Below are 10465 nucleotides of genomic sequence, written 5' to 3'. Positions count from 1 at the left end.
ATTCCTGCTTTTCCTTTAGCTGAGCTTTTTTCCTCCCTTAGACTCTGGCATAGAATGTTATTCTGTAACACGGCCGGATTTAGAGTGTGGTGAACAGTGGCCCTTTCTCAGACCAGATGAGTCCAATCCTGGGTGGAGCAAAGGAATCTGTTAGGGGTGGGTGAATGCGTACAGTGGGTACAGGGGTCAGTTCTTAGGTGATATTCAGGTACAGCCAGATTGGAGAACCACTGACCAAAAAAACACTGTGTGCTATTTGAGGCTGTTGAATGAGGCTGGACAGGCATCCCCTGTGGGGCTTTGCAGAAGGTGCTTGATGCGAATTTGGCCATAGACTGTGACCGGACTGGCTGATTTGTCTGGGGGCTGGAGTTCAGGGCTCCGGACTATCCCCTCTCGGTACGTCACCCACCTGTGGAAATCTCAGAGGAAAGCGAGCTCCTGGGACCTCTGCCTGATGGAGTTTAGTCCAGGTGATCTCAACAGTGTCAGCCTGCAGTGACCTTGGACTTCACAGGCTCAACATCCAATCTGTCTCCCTTCAGACTGGAACAGGTTCCTCCCGAGAAAGAATAAAACTGTGTATTATGGGGGTTTGGTGGGAGGTGTGCGAGCAACTAAGACCAGAACCTGCTTCCGTGACGATAGTACAGGCTGATTTGTTTAGAGGTTGTTTGACCTCAGGGATGGTCGTCTTCAGGTACCCACTCTAGGTTTTCTGAAAACCTTTCTCCTTTTGGTTCTCATCAGAGGTCAGAGCAGGGTTTTAGTAAACAAGTTGGCTCTGGCTAAGAGTTCAGTTGTGACCGTATAGGTTGTTGAGTGTAGAGCATGTGCCCGACTGGTGTGGCTGGACCTCTCCAAGCCCACTCGTTTACCTATAGAGCGTGCCGAGCTCTCTCACCAGGGTTTCTCGACATCAGTCAGACTGCAAATGGAAGCTCTTTACAGACTGTGAAGGGCTAGACAATAAAGGAGCAATGCTATTGTTATTATTTTCCATGCACACCTGGTCTTCACACATTTGAATGAGCCAAACAGGTGAATTGGGAAGATCTAAGGTTACCGAATTCATTGTTGGAGTCAAGTAACGCATCTTCCCACAGCTGCCCTCTTGTGTAAAATGGGACCCTATTTGTTTATAAATTGCATTTCCGGAAAATTGGGTCACAGTCTTGTGAAGACCGCCATCTGAAGTGAGAAGTGAAGCTGAAGAGGGAGACGCGAGGGGTGTCACTGAAGCCGCGTGGGAGAGTTTGGATTTCACGAGATCAGGGACCCCTCGCTTTCTCGGCTGGGAGAACTCAGGAGGAAAGTTATTCTTGCTGCTTTATTTGGGTCCGTAGTGGTGGAGAGTAGAGGTAGAGGGTCAGTTATATAGTAACATGGGGGTGAGTTTGCTGTAGAAATAGAAGATAAAACAGAGGTTTGGGGAGCGGGAAGTGGCAGGCTCTGGCATTGTCTAGGTCTCTCAAGTGCCTCCCGGCTCATTCATTTGACACGGAGACACTCTTAGGAATGGGGTCTGGGAGAGGCACGGAGCTGAGGAAGGGTGGGTCCTGTGCTGTGCCACTACCTCCCCCCTGTGTCTTGAGAGAGTCAGAGCAAAGTTGCTCTGTGCTGCTGAAAGAGAAGGAACAAAACTAACCTCCCCCTTAGAAATCTGGGAGGTGGAGAGTGCTGGAGAGCGTGGTGGGGGGGGGAGAGGAAGTTGAGCAATGCTGGTGATTTGGGGAAAGACACAGCTCAGGGTTTCCACTCTTGCAGACCAGCTGTCTGTCTGGAAACCAAGGCCATTGCGAAAGGCCGCTCGAGCTTGGCTGGGTGCCTCCTGAACGATCGGGATGCATCTGATGGGCCTGCCCCAGGCATCACTTTCTAGGCAGAGGCCTGGCCCTAAGAGGGACTCTAATGAGTTCTCGGTGCAGCCCCTGTGAACGTGGCGGTGCAGTTTGGGTCACTAGGAAGGCAGAACTGAGGCTTCCTCTGTGACAAGAGAAACAGAACGGTGGGGGCCAGAGCATGCCTGTCTGAAGTCACAGCCGCCTGCAGGTGGGGAAGAGGGAAGATGGGCCAGCATCTCCTTTTCCCTGAGACCCGACGTCTCAATATCTAGCCCTCGTGCCCTACATCCTGGGACCTTCTGAAGGCCCACGTGGGTACACTATGGTTGTCACAGACGCTCTCCCTTGGGAGGAGGCTGCTGGTGTGCACAGTGGCTGAGACCCACAGGAGACATTGGGATTCTTAAGTTGGTGGGTGACCTGAGCTTGGGTTACATTGGGGGACAAAGTGCAGGGAAGATGCTGATCTTTGCCAGAGGATATGCAGGATGACCTGGCTGAAGGGGACTCTTCAGTAGTCCTGATAAATGAGGGACGGAAGACAGAGCTTGTTGGCTTCTTCTCCGGGTCAGGAGGACACGATGGGGTCCCCCTTTCTGTAATCAGTTGCCCCTGTGCTGGATGGTCTGATTCAGACTCTGCAGGGAATTTCTGGGGACCTTTGGGGATGCAGAGCTGGGGGTTCTCTCCCAGCGTAGTGGCAGAGAAAACAAGAGGACGAGGGCTGCGCGACAGCAAGGGGCCCGGGTTGCCCTGGCAAGGCCTCTCAGAGGCTTGAAGGTACAGGAGGGAGGCTGCTTCCGTCGGCTCTCTCACTCTGTCCCCACAGAATCTGGAACCGTGGCTGGAGAGGGGTCTTTTCTTGTAGAAAGGGAGATCACTTCTCTGGGGATTTACAAGCATCCTGGATAGTTCTCAGAGAAGGAAATATAGGTATTTGTCTCTGGAAAAAGAGTGTTCTTTGCAGCCTCTCTACACCCAATCTAGAAAGACTGCAGACGGGGAGTCTGTATTTCTTGTCTGTGTGACCCCATCAGGGGATGGAGAACCAGCCAGGGAGCTGGTTCTAAATGGGGTCACTGCTGGGGGAGGGGGGCCTGGAGTTGAGGGGCTGTTCATACACCCCCAAGAGCCCCGGCGCTGAGCCCTGGGCCCCGGGAGGGGAGGAGACGTCCGTTCTGTCCCCACTGTCTCCCACACGTCTTCCTCCGGTTCTCTGCTCCCCTCCCCACGCCCCTGCTGCCTCCATTCCCCTCCTGCCTGGCTTGCTGCTTTATCTCCCTCTCCTTTCCTGGTTCCTCCTGTCTCCCCTATGTGGATGGAATGGCCTAGAGCTCCATCTGGGCCTCTTTTCCTTTTCAAAAACAGAATCAGATCCTGTTTCTCCTCTGCTTAAAGTTCTTAACGGCCTTCAAGGCCCTGCCTGGTCTGGCTGCTTCCTGGCCTCCTCTCGCTCTGCTCCAGCCTTACCAGCCTTCTAAGCTGTTCCCCAAACACACCAACCACACTGGCTTCTTTCACTTCACATAATACTTTTAAGACTCATCCTATAGTTGGCATGAGTCAGTAGTTTTTTCCTTTTATTCCTGAGTAGATTTCCGTGGTGTAGCTATACCGCAGTTTGTCCCCAGGTGGAAGGACATGGGGATTATTCCCAGTTTGGGGAGGTGATGAAGACAGAATCTGGCTTCTTTTCATCCTCACTCAAGGGTCCCCATCTGGCCCTGAGACCTTCAATTTCTCACAGGTGTTGGGAACTAATCTATATCTATCTATCTATCTATCTATCTATCTATCTATATATATATATATATATTTTTTTTTTTTTCGGTACGTGGGGCTCTCACTGTTGTGGCCTCTCCCGTTGCGGAGCACAGGCTCCGGACACGCAGGCTCAGCGGCCATGGCTCACGGGCCCAACCGCTCCGCGGCATGTGGGATCTTCCCGGACCGGGACACGAACCCGCGTCCCCTGCATCGGCAGGCGGACTCTCAACCACTGCGCCACCAGGGAAGCCCCCGGGAACTAATATATTTGAAGACACCTGTGCCCTTTCTTCCCCATCACTCTTCCCCACCACCACTTTCCCTGATTTCTGTTCTCTCATCTGACCTTCTGTGGTTCACCATCCTAGTTGGTTTCCTTTGCACACGCCCACTTGATCTGTAATTCTCTTAGAATGGGGCGCCCAGAGCTGAACGCATTATTCGCTGCCCAGCAGCCTCTCCGCACGTGGTAGGATAACTCAGTACTCCGGATGAGGTTGACAGCTGTAAAACCAAGGATTGGCTCATGTGCTAGATCTTATAATTCTGTTGATGTAGCTCAAAATGAAATTACCTTCTTAAATTTTATTTTATTATGGTGGCCACATCGTACTGTTAACGAGCTTACCGGGGATAAGTTCGGTCCCTTTCACCTGGTTTGCTGTTCGCCCGTATGTACTAGGATTCTGGGCCCAGGCATATTCTGTTTTGTTGTTTTTCGCCCATGGTCATGGTCTACCAGTATCATCCAAATGCATTTACTCCCAACATCAAGATGATGGTAGCCAACAACCAGCACCTGTAAGGGCGGACATCAACCCTCGTGGACCTCCCTGTCTAGCTCAGGGGACACCAAACTTTTTCTGCCAAGGGCCAGATAGTAAATAGTTTGGGCTTTGTGGCCAGCTGCTCCTGCAGCTGTTACTCCTCCCCCCTCCTCCCCTCCTCCCTCTTTCCTCCTCATCCACCTCCTCTGCTTCCTTTAAAAATGTAAAAACCAGGGGCTTCCCTGGTGGCGCAGTGGTTGAGAGTCCGCCTGCCGATGCAGGGGACACGGGTTCGTGCCCCGCTCCGGAAAGATCCCACATGCCGCGGAGCGGCTGGGCCCATGAGCCATGGCCGCTGAGCCTGTGCATCCGGAGCCTGTGCTCCGCAACGGGAGAGGCCATGGCAGTGAGAGGCCCGCATACCGCAAAAAAAAAAAAAAAGTAAAAACCAGGGGGATTCCCTGGCAGTTCAGTGGTTAGGACTATGCACTTTCACTGCCGGTGGCCCTAAGGTGCTAACTAAGATCCCACAACCAGTCCCGGCTCATAGGTTATACTCAGGCTGCAGGTCAGGCCTGGCTGGCAGTCAGTAGTTTCGACCCCCAGTAGCCTCTGTTCTTTCTCATCCTTGTCAATGAGATGTTATAAGAGACTGGCAAGCACCTTGATGATGGAAAATCAGACACACACGTTGATTTTTCCTGAAACGGTGGCCTAGAGTTTTAACGAGGAAACGAGGTCAGTCTGGCCTGACTTGCTTCCGTGAACGTAAGTTGGTGCCTGGTGAGCAGCGCCGCCTTTCCTTTTGGGAATCTCTCACGAATAACAGGTGGAATTTTGCCGTCTTCTCTTTCGGTAAATCATGATTATCTTCACCCATGTGTGGTCCTTGGGCGCCACTCCATTTCCCCACAATCTCGCCACGCGTGTCACTCTTAACCCCTCGTGTCTTCCTCGTCCGAGTCGGAAGCCTGAGCTCACTCAGCACCGGGAATTCTCTGACAGTCTCCTCACTCGCCTTGGGTTTGCTCTTTCAACGCTCTCTGCCTTTTTCAGTTCAAGGATGATTCTGGACAGAAAAGACAGAAGCAAATTAGGATTTGATTGGGACTTCCCTGGCGGTGCAGCAGTTAAGACTCCCCGCTTCCAATGCAGGGGACGCGGGTTGGATCTCTGGTGGGGGAACTAAGATCCCACATGCTGCAGCCAAAAGGAAAAAAAAAAAGTTTATCATCAACATCTCACCATTGCTGAAAGCAGCGTGCCCATCCCTTCTTGTTCTTTTTGCTTTTCGTGTAATAGGGTAGCCCTTTTGGGGGTCCTACACATTTTCTGGAAGCCTCATCTCATTTTGGCTCTAGCTTTCTGATCCTGCTCATACACACAGGCATAGGTAACATGTGCACCCGTGCTGCTTTCTTTTTTCATCAAGTACTTCTGAAATTGCAGTCAGAGGAGAAGGAAGGAAAGAATAGAAAGAGGAACAGGAAGAGGACGGTCTTTATCTCCCTGTAAACAGTTAACTCTTTGGCGACAAGATCCACTTTCTCCCGCGTCTCCAGCGGCACTGGGTATGGTGTCCTGCACCCAGGCAGCGGGTCTAGGTACAAGGATCATCCCTCACAGTCTGGGAGAGGCCTACCTGGAGTTGTGTAGCATAGTCCTACAGCCTAGATGGCGGCCCTGCCCTGCAAAAAGTAGGTATTCAGTCAGAATCATAATGCCTCCGTGTTTTCCACATTTTAAAAAAAAGAAATTGTTTTACACATAACATAAAATTCACCATCTAAGCCAATATAAAGTATATAATTCTGTAGCATTTAGTACATTCATGATATTGTGCCACCAATCACAACTATCTAACTTCAGCACATTTTTTTCATTGCCCCAAGAGGAAACCCTGTACCCATCAAGCAGTCACTCCCCATTCCCCCTCCTACTTGAATCTGGCAACTAGCAGTCTGCTTTCTGTCTCTCATGGATTTGCCTATCCTGGGTATTTCGTATAAATGGAATCATACAATATGTGACATTTTGTGTCTGGCTTCTTAGCATCATGTTTTTGAGATTCATCCCTGTTGTAGCATAATCAGTTCCTCCTTTTTGTGTGTGGGGTTGTGTTTTTATTGTGGTAAAAATGTACATACCATAAAATTGACCATTTTAATAACTTATAAGTGTACAGTTCAGTGGCATTGAGTACTTCCACATTGCTGTGTGACCATCACCACCATCCATCCCCAGAACTTTTTCATCTTCCCAAACTGAAACTCTGTCCTCATTAAACAATAACTCTCCACATCCCCCTCCTCCCAGCCCCTGGCAAACACCATTCTACCTCTGTCTCTCTGAATGTGACTGCTCTAGGTACCTCATATAAGTGGAATCCAACAGGGTCTGTCCTTTTGTGACGGGCCTATCTCACTCAGCATAATGTCCTCGAGGTTCAGCCATGTTGTAGCAGGTGTCAGGATTTCCTTCCTTTCAGGGCTGAATAATATTCCATTGTGTGGATGGACCATGTTCTGTGTACCCATTCCTCTGTGGATGGACACTTGGATGGCTTCCCCCAGTGTTTTCCACTTTGGTTGCTTGTTTCTTCAGTTGTTCTGGGTGCTTCACAGTCCTGGCCACCCTGCTCCCAACAGAGGTTTGTACACCTATTACAGAGTTGATTGACATTTTTTAATCTTCTCAACTTTCTTACTCCATCTTCCCCCCCAGATTATCAGACCGCAGAGGAGCGAGTGCCTTTCCTTTTGCTAAACCCTTTGAAATCTGCATGACTCAGATAATTAGATTACTCACCACCTCTCCAGAAGCCAGAGGATGGTTGGGGGCTTTAGAATGGCAGGGGAGGGAGAGATGTGATCCTAATTTCAATAGTCCTCAGCTTATGAAGTAGATAAGACTCACAAAATACTTTAAAAAAAAAAAAAAGAGAGAAAAAAATACTCTTAGTCTGTTCAGGCTGCCATAATAAAATGTCATAGACTGGGTGGCTTAAGCAATAAGAATTTATTTCTCACAGTGCTGGAGGCTGGGAAGTCCAAGAGCAAGGTGCCGGCTGATTTGGATCTCCATGAGGGCTCCCTTCGTGACTTGTAGACGGCCACTCACGTTGTGGAGAAAAAGAGAGCAAGAGAAAGGGAGCCTGCTCTGGTGTCTCTTTTTTAAGGTCACTAATCTCATCATGGGGGCCCCATCCTCATGACCTCATCTAACCCTAAGTACTGCCCAAAGGCTCCAGGTATCATCACACTGGAGGTTAGGGTTTCAACATACAAATTTGGGGGGCACACATTTCAGTCCATAGCACATACCTTTTATAAAAAGCATTTAAATGAGGCAAAGTATTTAGCCATATGGAGCCTAGCTAAGTGCTAAAGGATTGTAAGAAAGGATAACTGGATATCATTAGTTAAGGCAGCTTATATTTAAATATCAGCAAGATTTCTCATTGGAGAGAGAGAAATGTGACTTGGGAAGGGGAAGATGGAGGTTCCTAGACAGGTGAGTGGAACAAACAAGGTATCACGTGCTGATGAGGATGTCTACTTGGAGAGGGCCGGGCCGAGCAGCTTTCTTCCTCTGTCAGCCCATCCACGTGTCAGGCACAGTGTGTGCACTGGGGGGGAACAGCAGGATCACACGGTCCCTGCCAGCACAGAGCTCACTGTCTAGTGGTGAGACCTACAACAAGCAAAGGAACCAACAAGGGAATTTCAGGTTGAGATAAGAGCCTCTACAGGAAATAACCAAGATGGTTGTGTCATGATAAAGAGGTACTGCAGGCCAAGGGGTGGGGAGATGCTTTAGATTAGAGAGGCTGCCTAGGAGGTGGTATTTGAACAGCCGGGAAAAGAAGGAACATCCAGCCTTGCAAAGAATGGGAGGCAAAAATCTGACCATTCCAGGCATAAGGAGCATCAGAGACAGAAAGAATTTTAAATGTTTGAAGAACAAAGAGGCAGCCCATGTGGTCGGGGTGTAACAAGTAAGAGGGCGAATGGGAGTTGATGCCGGTGTAGGGCTTTGTCCGCCGTGTGGGAGGGCAGGCTTCATTGGCGGTGGCGGGTTCTGCTCCAGGTGGCATGATCTCAGGTGTGGTTTATCAAGATCACTGGCTGCTGGGCAGAGAGCCGCTTGGGGAGGGCTAATCCACTTGGGAAGCTATTTCAGTGGTCCAATGGGGACATGATAGAGGTTTGGGCTTGGCTGGAGGCAGAGGAGATGGAGAGATAACAGAGGGATTTGGGAGGCGGAAAGGGCAGCATTGCTGATGGGTTGGATGGGAGCATTGAGACAAAGGCAGCAGTTAAGGGTGACTTCTAGGGAGACTGGGAGAGGAATAGTTGGGCAGTGGGGCATGTTGGCAGAAATGAAGAGTTCAAAGCCATGGGCCCGGTTGAGATCACTCAGGAGCAGTAGAGATCTGGGGCGCAGCTGCTGTGGGGTAGAAAGCAAGGCAGGGGAGGAGGAGGTCCAGGGGTTAGGACTCCACGCTTCCACTGCAGGGGGCTCGGGTTCGATCCCTGGTCAGGGAACTGATATCTCGCATGCCACACGGTGTAGCCAAAAAGTAAGAAAAAAAAAAAAGAAAGTCAGGCAGGTGGATGGCATTGAGGCTGCCGAGTTGCTGAAGGTAGCACAGTGTGGGGAGAGGGACCTGGGTTTGAATTCTGGCTCCACCCGTGGCTGCCTGTTCTTCTTTGGGCAACCTGACTTGGAAAATGGGTCAGATTCCCTGCCCTCCAGGGGAGGGGGGATCAGAAGCAAATCCCCAAGTGCAGCGCCTGGTAGAGGCTCAGCTGCTACCACTAATCAATCCGGTGACAACAGTGACGACATTCTATTATTATTATTTCTGATCAAGAGAAGAATTCAAAAGACTTGACGTCGGACATCCACTTGCAAGTGTCACAGCCAAGACCAGAGCAGTCTCACTCAGTGCTCAAGGCTATGTTCGGTCTTCTGTTCCTCGCTTGTCTCTTCCCCGAGACTCATGTGACTGCGACTCGGTTCTGAATCTGTCATCCTCGCTCAGGCTGCCCCCACCTTTACCATGACGTGCCCCAGCAGTCTTTTGAGTCTGTCTCTCTCCGGCATCACAGCCCACCCTCCCCCATCGCCAGCCTCCTTCCTCTCCAGGAGGAGCTGAAGGCCCAAAGCATCCCTTTCTACCCTGCGCAGCAGGTATTGACAGGACCACCTACCTGCCTCATCTGTTTACCCCAAGCCTCCAAACCTGACGCGTTGAGGGATGCAGCGTGCAGCCCCCGTGCTGGGCAGCATCACCAAGGTCATCGATGGTGGCCACCTCTGGCTTTGCTGAGCAAATGCCTCCCGCCCACTGATGCCCTTTTCATTCCTTCTGTGTCCTTTCTAGCCTACTTCCTCCTTTCTCCTTCTGCCCTGCCTGGTCGCAGGTTTTCCTACACTTGGCCCGGGCACTGGGCCCTCCGGTCCCTGGCTTTGGGACCTGCCTCCCGCACTGGGCACATCCTCCGTGCCTGCCCCTGCCATGGAACCTTTGCGAGCCAGCCCAGCCTTGGCAGCCCAAGCGCTGGTCCCTGCCAGCAGCTGTGTGCGTGACCTGACTGTGGCCAGCTGCCCCCGCAGCACGGGCCCAGGCCTGGCCCCCCGCAGAAGCAAGGCCCAAAGTTTCCCCATTGGCTGCAGCCTGGCTGAGGCTGTCCTGAGGGAGCAGAGGACAGGGACGGGGGCGGTAGGTCGGGGGGGAGCGGAAAGCTGCCCTTCCTACGGTGCCTGCTGATAATTGGCCCTCCGGAACCAGCTTAGGACACGAGGGCCAGCTGGGTCAGGAAGTGGTGTACAATGCTGCTCTTTCAGGGGGGACACTGCACGGTCTGAGGTCCTGTGTGACTCCGGCGAAATCTGTAGAACAGCCTGTTCTCAGAGGATGTTCTCTAACCTAGGCCGGAGGTGGGCAGTGGAGCCCCGAACTTCCCACCCTCTGCCCTGGGAGCACCCCCCAGGCATCGCCCAGCTCCGAACCCAATTATTTACTTCAGAGAGAGTCTGGGGAGGGGAGGGAAAGAGACCAGATTTTTTCAAGGGACCATG

The 10465-nt window shown here is 51.4% G+C and overlaps 1 protein-coding gene across 2 annotated transcripts in view; it reads left to right on the top strand.

The window, feature by feature from the left end:
* Window positions 1-10465, top strand: part of HIP1 (huntingtin interacting protein 1) — a 156005-nt gene that overhangs the window by 90956 nt on the left and 54584 nt on the right. The window lies entirely within an intron of this gene.

This window comes from Lipotes vexillifer, unplaced genomic scaffold, assembly GCF_000442215.2.
Source record: "Lipotes vexillifer unplaced genomic scaffold, Lipotes_vexillifer_v1.1 scaffold12, whole genome shotgun sequence".
Classification (NCBI taxonomy): Eukaryota; Metazoa; Chordata; class Mammalia; order Artiodactyla; family Lipotidae; genus Lipotes; species Lipotes vexillifer.
The sequence above is the reverse complement of the archived record's forward strand: the minus strand, read 5'-3'. Positions and strand labels throughout refer to the sequence as shown.